Genomic DNA, 9,672 nt, shown 5'->3' with positions numbered 1-9,672 from the left:
ACAGAGAGAGAGAGACAGAGACAGACAGAGAGAGAGAGAGAGACTGGGGGAGAGAGAGAGAGAGACAGAGAGAGAGAGACAGAGAGAGTGAGATGTAGAGAGACAGAGAGAGTGAGAGAGACAGAGAGAGAGATGGAGACAGAAAGAGATAGAGAGAGATGGAGAGAGAGAGAGACACACAGGGAGAGAGAGAGAGACTGGGGGAGAGAGAGAGAGAGAGACTCAATTGCTACTTGGCCCTAAACAGACAATACAACATGGCTGATTACCTGACCATGGTAAAGGATAGCAAACTGAGAAAAACTTTGACAATGTACAGACTTAGTGAACATAACCTGGCGATCGAAAAAGGTAGACACAGGCAGACCCGGCTACCAAGAGAGGACAGGATATGCTCTCACTGCAGTCAGGGAGTGGTGGAGACAGAGATGCACTTCCTCACAGCTTGTAGAAAATATCAGGGCATAAGGGAGAATTTCTACCCAAAATTCACAAAAATATGCCCGGATTTCAGAAATTTGAATGACGACCAAAAACTCCCATACCTACTAGGGGAAGAGAGAAATTATGTAACACTGGCGGCACACTATGTTACAGCTTGCCATAAACAGAGGGACAACCACTAAATATAAGAAAAGAGTATATATAAATTATATGAAAGTATATTTATACACTCAGGGATATATCTGTTTATACACTGTATGGATAGATCTGTATTTTTGTGTACAAACATGAATGTTTTTCGATGCTTTGGCAACATAAGATGTAACTTGTCATGCCAATAAAGCGATTTGAATTGAATTGAATTGAATTGACAGAGAGAGAGAGAGACAGTGAGAGAGAGAGAGACAGAGAGAGAGAGACAGAGACAGACAGACAGAGAGAAAGATACTGGGGAGAGAGAGAGACAGAGAGAGACAGAGGGAGATTGACTGATACATAGACAGATAGAGAGAGAGACAGAGAGAGAGAGAGACAGAGAGAGAGATAGTTAGACAGATGGGCAATGAATGAGTTCTAATAAAACTTTAAAAACAACACCTTGCATTTACATAGCGCCTTTAACGTAGTAAGACATCCCAAAGCGTGAGGTTGATGTTAACAGTCAGTCGCTGTTACTTGTCTTGATGTGAGTTTAAAGGGACAGGCCCAGTTAATAGTTCCACCGCACCCTAAACCTGTGACACCCCACTATGTAAAAGACATTGCCATGTTAATAAAGATCCAGTATAGACACACACTGTTCACAAACCTTCCTTCATGTTGTCACGATTGATGGTCCCACTTTGGTCAACATTAAAAACTCCGATGTCAACATAATCCCATTCAATTTTGTTGTGTCAACTGTCACGGTGTAGTAGCAAGCTTTGGCCACTCAGTGGCTCTGCAGTGGGAGCATCTGCAGACTTTCTCCCAACTCTGAGCGTGCAAAGGTGTTACACGTAATTTCAAAGGCAATTTCTCAATCATAGAATGATACAGCACAGGAGGAGGCCATTCGGCCCATCCTGCCTGTGCCGGCTCTTTGAACGAGCTCTCCAATTAGTCCCACTCCCCCCTGCTCTTTCCCCACAGCCCTGTGAATTTTTCCCCTTCAAGTATTTCTCCAATTCTCCTTTTGAAAGTTACTATTGAATCTGCTTCCACCGCCCTTTCAGGCAGCGCGTTCCAGATCACAACAACTCGCTGCGTAAAAACAATTCTCCTCATCTCCCCCTCTGGTTCTTTTACCGATTATCTTCAATCTGTGTCCTCTGGTTACCGACCCTCCTGCCACTGGAAACAGTTTCTCCTTATTTACTCCATCAAAACGCTTTGTAATGAGATTCTTCTGCTCGACCTTCTAACGGAGACCCAAACAAATTTATTTGATATCACAGCCTCTTGTCCATCCCCCCGATTTCCATCGCTCCACCATTGGCGGCCGTGCCTTCAGCCGCCTGGGCCCCAAGCTCTGGAATTCCCTCCCTAAACCTCTCCGCCTCTCTCTCCTCCTTTAAGACACTCCTTAAAACCTCCCTCTTTGACCCAGCTTTTGGTCGCCTGTCTCTGATATCTCCTGATGTGGCTTGAGGTCAAATTTTGACTGATTTACGCTCGTGTGACGCGCCTTGGGACATTAAAGGTGTTGTATAAATGGAAGTTTTACCAGAATGGTTCTGGGGATGGGGGATCTAAGCTACAAGGACAGGTTGGAGAAGCTGGATTTGTTTCCATTAGAGCAAAGGAGGTTGAGGGGTGATTTGATAGAGGTGGACAAGATTATGGCCGGTTTGGATAGGCTAGACGGGGAAAGGCTGTTCCCACTAGTTGATGGTACAAGGACTAGGGGACACAGATTTAAGGTTTTGGGCAAGAGATACAGGGGGAAGTGAGGAAAAACTTTTTTACGCAGTGAGTGGTGAGGACCTGGAACTCGCTGCCGACGGAAGTGGTGGAAGCGGAGACACTCAATGTTTTCAAGGGGAGACTGGATAGGCACTTGAGGGAAATAAACTTGCAGGGCTACGGGGATAGAGCCGGGGGAATGGGACTGACTGGATTGTTCTACAGAGAGCCGGCACAGACTCGATGGGCCGTATGGCCTCCTTCTGTGCCGTTATCCCAGACTGATACCTGGGATGGCAGGAATGACGTATGAGGAGAGATTGGGTCGATTAGGCTTGTACTCGCTGGAGTTTAGAAGAATGAGAGGGGATCTCATTGAAACTTATAAAATTCTAACAGGCCTGGACAGACTAGATGCAGGAAGGATGTTCCCGATGGTCGGGGAGTCCAGAACCAGGGCTCACAGTCTAAGGATAAGGGGTAAGCCATTTAGGACAGAGATGAGGAGGAATTTCTTCACCCAGAGAGTGGTGAACCTGTGGAATTCTCTACCACACAGGGCAGTTGAGGCCAATTCATTAAATATATTCAAGAAGGAGTTGGATATATTTCTTAAGGCTAAAGGGATCAAGGGGTATGAGGAGAAAGCAGGGACAAGGTACTGAATTTGGATGATCAGCCATGACCGCATTGAATGGCGGAGCAGGCTCGAGGGGCCGAATGGCCTACTCCTGCTCCTATCTTCTATGTTTCTATGTATCACTCTAAGTCGCTGTATAATCAAGTATAAATACTTGAAGGGGAAAAATTCTCAGGGCTGTGGGAAAAGAGCAGGGGGGAAGAGTGGGGCTAATCGGAGAGCTCGTTCAAAGAGCCAGCAGAGGCAGGATGGGCCGAATGGCCTCCTTCTGTGTGCTGTGTGATTTATGATTCTCCAGATGCAAATTGTGTTCTTTCCACCTCCCTTCCCTTTCTAGAAATCAGTGACGGCAGCAAAAGCGAATTTTAGTTCCACCTCGAAATATTTGATGAGAGAATTGAGAGTATTTTACTCAATATATTTGTGTGTGTGTGTATATGTGTGTTGGGGGGCGGGAAGAGCTCTGAAACGGTTCTAATTTGCCCTCCCCTGTTCTCAGAACACACCTTTAAGTTGCAGTCTGTGATGTGATTGACACTTGGAGACAGACAGACAGAGAGTGAGTGAGTGAGAGAGTTGCAGTGGAGCAGAACCTCCTTTGAGAAGAGCTGAGATACATTGGAGGGTGAGCGGATCTGGGAACGAGGAGAGACCTCTTGGGAAACTCATTCAACAGAAAAGCACCTGTAAGTATGAAATCCCTTGCATCAACCCCAATCCCAATCCCCCCGGGGCCCGGAGATATCTCGCTACAGGTGGTGGTGGGGGGGGGTCACGAAAAAAAAGTTTCACAAAACTTTTTGGCAAAACTTTTTTAATTAAAAAAAAAGTTAGAAAGTGGGAGATTTCGTGCCTCTGAATGGCTTTAATATTTCGCGAGAGATTTTTAAATGTGTGTGTGAGATTGAGGCGGAGACTTGCAGTCATTGTAATCCGCGTTTGGGACCTTCTGACCTCACTTCTTGAAACTTGCAACCCAGTGTGAGTTTCTCATCTGAAGCTGCAATGTGCTTTTTTCAGGCGCCGGATCAGGGAGTCTGGGTTCTCATTGTTCTTTGGGGTGTTCGAGTTACTGGACTGGCGAATAATATATTTGCAAAAAAAAAAATAATAATAAAGAAACGGATATGCCGTTTCAGATTGTTGAGTCTGTGATGTCTGGTTAACCTGATTGATGCAGAGTGGAGAGGTTTATGACTGGGCAGGGACACAGGGCAAGAACCTGGTCAGAAATGATCATCTGCTTTGGTGTGCTGTCTCAGTGCAGAGAAAAATCTTCTGAAGAAAACTATTGTTGGTTTTGTCCATCCCTCCCTCCCCTGTCGCGCGTGCAGACACTGACTCTCGCTGGGGTACTCTACCCTCTTGGGTGGACGTAAAAGATCCCACGGCACTATTTTGAAGAAGAGCCAGCACCGGCACGATGGGCCGAATGGCCTCCTCCTGTGCGGTGCGATTTATGATTCTCCAGATGCAGATTATTATTTGAATGGCAATAGATTGGGAGAAGGGGAAGTGCAACGAGACCTGGATGTCCTTGTGCACCAGTCGCTGAAGGTAAGCATGCAGGTGCAGCAGGCGGTTAAGAAGGCAAATGGTATGTTGGCCTTCATAGCGAGAGGATTCGAGTACAGGAACAAGGATGTCTTGCTGCAGTTGTGCAGGGCCTTGGTGAGACTGCACCTTGAGTATTGTGTGCAGTTTTGGTCACCTTACCTGAGGAAGGATGTTCTCGCCATGGAGGGAGTGCAGCGAAGATTCACCAGACTGATACCTGGGATGGCAGGAATGACGTATGAGGAGAGATTGGGTCGATTGGGCTTATACTCACTGGAGTTTAGAAGAATGAGAGGGGATCTCATCGAAACCTATAAAATTCTGTCAGGTCTGGACAGACTAGATGCAGGAAGGATGTTTCTGATGGCCGGGGAGTCCAGAACCAGGGGTCATAGTCTAAGGATAAGGGGTAAGCCATTTAGGACTGAAATGAGGAGGAATTTCTTCACCCAGAGAGTGGTGAACCTGTGGAATTCTCTGCCACAGAGTGCGGTGGAGGCCAGTTCATTAAATATATTCAAGAAGGAGTTGGATATATTTCTTAAGGCTAAAGGGATCAAGGGATATGGGGAGAAGGCAGGGACAGGGTACTGAATTTGGATGATCAGCCATGATCTTATTGAATGGCGGAGCAGGCTCGAGGGGCCGAATGGCCGACTCCTGCTCCTATCTTCTATGTTTCTGTGTTAAGTCCTTCTACAACTGTACAGGGTATTCTTCTTCCTCTTAGGCAGTCCCTCGGAACCGAGGATGACTTGCTGCCACACTAAAAAATGAGTTCTCAGGTGACTGATGAGTCCGATGCGGGACCGACAGTCTCTGTCGCTGTTGGGGTTGTCCATGAGGGTCCTGATGTTCCAGGTTTATTTTAAAGGGCGGAAGATGCCCGTGCGTGAATTCTTTTAACGTGGGGTGGCCGTTGCACACCAGCTCATACACGGGCTTGACAGAGCAAGGTCTTGGTCCAATGGCAAGGGGATCCAAGACGATTGACACACACAAACATACTCCTACTGCCCTCCTCCCTCCTCCGCACAGGTTCTCTCTGCCTGGGTTGAGGAGTTCTTCACACCAAGGGTAGCGGCAATCTGGAACTCCCCCCCCCCCCCCCCCCCCCCAACCCCCCAAAAAAAAATGTCAAGGCTGGGGTCAATTGAAAACAACTCCATTATTGTTGGATCGTGCAACTACCAGGAATGTTAGAAGGTTGTCCAGCAATTCCTATGTGGGTGCCACTGGCAAGGCCAGTGTTTATTGCCCATCCCTAGGGGGCATTAAGAGTCACATGCAGGCCAGACCAGGCAGGGGCAGCCGGTGCCTTTCTCTGAAGCACACGAGATGGGTTTTTGGGACAATCCAACTGCTTTCATGGCCACTTTTGGTGAGGCCACACCTGGAGTACTGTGTACAGTTTTGGCCTCCTTATTTAAGGAAGGATATACTTGCATTGGAGGCAGTTCAGAGACGATTCAGTCGGTTGATTCCAGAGATGAAGGGGTTGACGTTTGACGAAAGGTTGAGCTGGTTGGGCCTATACTCATTGGAGTTTAGAGGAATGAGGGGGGATCTTATTGAAACATATAAGATACTGAGGGGGCTCGACAGGGTAGATGCAGAGAGGATGTTTCCCCTCGTGGGGAAATCTAGAACTCTGGGGCACAGTCTCAGAATAAAGGGTCGCCCTTTTAGAACTGAGATGAGGAGGAATTTCTTCTCAGAGGGTCATAAATCTGTGGAATTCACTGCCCCAGAGAGCTGTGGAGGCTGGGTCATTAAATACATTTAAAGTGGAGATAGACAGATTTTTGCAAGATAAGGGAGTGAAGGGTTATGGGGAGCGGGCTGGGAAGTGGCTTTGAGCCCAAGATCAGCCGTGATCTTATTGAATGGCGGAGCAGGCGCGAGGGGCCAAGTGGCCTATTCCTGCTCCTATTTCTTATGTTCCTACAGAATGGAATCACAGAAAGTTACAGCATATAAGATTGTGAAGGGGTTGGATCGGGTGGATGCGGGGAGGATGTTCCCGATGATGGGTGAAACTAGAACTAGGGGGCATAGTCTTAGAATAAGGGGCTGCTCTTTCAAAACTGAGATGAGGAGGAACTACTTCACTCAGAGGGTGGTAGGTCCATGGAATATGCTGCCCCAAAAAGCTGTAGAAGCTACACCATTACATAAATTTAAAACAGAAATAGACAGTTTCCTAGAAGTAAAGGGAATTAAGGGTTACGGGGAGCGGGCAGGAATTTGGACACGAGTCTAGGTTCGGATCGGTCATGGCCCTGTGGGTAGCGGAGCGGGCCCAGGGGCCGTGTAGCCTGATCCTGCTCCTATTTCATGTGTCTAATTCTGTTAGATTCAGGAGATGGTTCTGTGATAGTGGATTGGCGGTTAGGATCAGATCAGCCATGATCTTATTGAATGGCGGAGCAGGCTCGAGGGGCCGATTGGCCTACCCCTGCTCCTATTTCTTATGTTATGTTCTTATGTACGGAAGGAGGCCATTTCGGCCCATCGTGTCCGCACCAGCCAACAAAGAGCTATCCGGCCTAATCCCACTTCCCAGCTCTCGGTCCGTAGCCCTGCAGGTTACAGCATCCCAAGTGCACATCCAAGTACTTTTTAAATGTGGTTAGGGTTCCTGCCTCTACCACCCTTTCAGGCAGTGAGTTCCAGACCCCCACCACCCTCTGGGTGAAGAAATTTCCCCTCAAAACCTTCCAATTACTTTAAATCTCTGCCCCCTGGTTTTTGACTCCTCTGTTTGTGTTCTTTCTGTCTCTCTCTCTTTGTCTTTCTCTCTCGCTCTCAATCGCACTCTCTCTCTCTCTCTCTCAGGGAGGGCTGAAGGTTGTGGGAGGGTGATCTCGGGGTGGGGGGTGGCGGCGGGCAGCTCTGTTCAGTCACTGGACCTGCAACTGCTCTGTGGGAAGAAGATCGGCAAAGGGGATTGCAAGTCCCTCGCTGGCAGTGCCAGGGCTGGAACTCCCCCACCTCGCCATCGGCTCTTGCGAACTCGCGGGGACGTTTCGACCTCGGTTGAATTTGCATAACTAACCGCCAGCGCTCACCCGAGTTCGACACACACTTCATGTTAATGTCGGGCATGCAAGTGAGGTCGGTGATCATCGGGGAGCTGTGTGGCTCACCTGGTTTAGTCGTGTGTGTCAGAGGCAGAGAGACGGAGATAGAGACGCGTCGGTGAGTATTTATGACTGAAGGGTGAGATTCCTCTTCTGTTAAAAATGGAAGCTTTTAATGGGGTGCGACCTCGGAGAGGCAGCGCGGGGTTAGTCGTCTCGACAGGCGGTTTGGCAGAGAGCGTCGCTTTTTACTCTGTGCGGTAGAAGGAAAGAAAGACTTGCATTGAGTGAGTTACAGGCTGGAATCTAATCGAGGGGTTCCGGGGGTTTATATATAGAATAACAGATACCCGGGAGTGAGTTACAGGCTGGAATCTAATCGTGGGGTTCGGGGGGTTTATATATAGAATAACAGGTACCCGGGAGTGAGTTACAGGCTGGAATCTGATCGAGGGGTTCGGGGGGGTTTATATATAGAATAACAGATACCCGGGAGTGTGTTACAGGCTGGAATCTAATCGAGGGGTTCGGGGGGGTTTATATATAGAATAACAGATACCCGGGAGTGAGTTACAGGCTGGAATCTAATCGAGGGGTTCGGGGGGTTTATATATAGAATAACAGATACCCGGGAGTGAGTTACAGGCTGGAATCTAATCGGGGTGTTCGGGGGGTTTATATATAGAATAACAGATACCCGGGCGTGAGTTACAGGCTGGAATCTAATCGAGGGGTTCGGGGGGTTTATATATAGAATAACAGATACCCGGGAGTGAGTTACAGGCTGGAATCTAATCGAGGGGTTCGGGGGGGTTTATATATAGAATAACAGATACCCGGGAGTGAGTTACAGGCTGGAATCTAATCGAGGGGTTCGGGGGGTTTATATATAGAATAACAGATACCCGGGAGTGTGTTACAGGCTGGAATCTAATCGAGGGGTTCGGGGGGTTTATATATAGAATAACAGATACCCGGGAGTGAGTTACAGGCTGGAATCTAATCGAGGAGTTCGGGGGGTTTATATATAGAATAACAGATACCCGGGAGTGAGTTACAGGCTGGAATCTAATCGAGGGGTTCGGGGGGTTTATATATAGACTAACAGATACCCGGGAGTGATTTACAGGGTGGAATCTAATCGAGGGGTTCGGGGGGTTTATATATAGAATAACAGATACCCGGGAGTGAGTTGCAGGCTGGAATCTAATCGAGGGGTTCGGGGGGTTTATATATAGAATAACAGATACCCGGGAGTGAGTTACAGGGTGGAATCTAATCGAGGGGTTCGGGGGGTTTATATATAGAATAACAGATACCCGGGAGTGAGTTACAGGCTGGAATCTAATCGAGGGGTTCGGGGGGTTTATATATAGAATAACAGATACCCGGGAGTGACTTACAGGCTGGAATCTAATCGAGGGGTTCGGGGGGTTTATATATAGACTAACAGATACCCGGGAGTGATTTACAGGCTGGAATCTAATCGAGGGGTTCGGGGGGTTTATATATAGAATAACAGATACCCGGGAATGAGTTACAAGCTGGAATCTAATCGGGGGGTTCGGGGGGTTTATATATAGAATAACAGATACCCGGGAGTGAGTTACAGGCTGGAATCTAATCGAGGGGATCGGGGGGTTTATATATAGAATAACAGATACCCGGGAGTGAGTTACAGGCTGGAATCTAATCGAGGGGTTCGGGGGGTTTTTATATAGAATAACAGATACCCGGGAGTGAGTTACAGGCTGGAATCTAATCGAGGGGTTCGGGTGGTTTATATATAGAGTAACAGATACCCGGGAGTGAGTTACAGGCTGGAATCTAATCGAGGGGTTCAGGGGGTTTATATATAGAATAACAGATACCCGGGAGTGAGTTACAGGCTGGAATCTAATCGAGGGGTTCAGGGGGTTTATATATAGAATAACAGATACTCGGGAGTGAGTTACAGGCTGGAATCTAATCGAGGGGTTCGGGGGGTTTATATATAGAATAACAGATACCCGGGAGTGAGTTACAAGCTGGAATCTAATCGAGGGGTTCGGGGGGCCTTACAAG

The 9,672-nt window shown here is 47.9% G+C and overlaps 1 protein-coding gene across 3 annotated transcripts in view; it reads left to right on the top strand.

Annotated features, from left to right (window-relative positions):
* Positions 1–3,196: 3,196 nt before the first annotated feature.
* zbtb32 (zinc finger and BTB domain containing 32) overlaps positions 3,197–9,672 on the top strand; it is a 50,091-nt gene continuing 43,615 nt past the window's right edge. For 2 of the 3 annotated variants that reach the window (XM_086004082.1, XM_086004083.1), the window contains exon 1: positions 3,200–3,654. The gene's annotated coding sequence lies outside the window, so the exon portion shown is untranslated. Of the gene's footprint in view, positions 3,655–9,672 lie in introns of all 3 variants that reach the window. The other variant, XM_086004084.1, reaches the window with a different exon arrangement.

Source organism: Somniosus microcephalus, chromosome 12 (genome assembly GCF_052327205.1).
Source record: "Somniosus microcephalus isolate GS21.2 chromosome 12, FLI_Smic_1.0, whole genome shotgun sequence".
Taxonomy (NCBI): Eukaryota; Metazoa; Chordata; class Chondrichthyes; order Squaliformes; family Somniosidae; genus Somniosus; species Somniosus microcephalus.
Note: the sequence above shows the minus strand (reverse complement) of the source record. Positions and strands in the feature narration are given on the sequence as shown.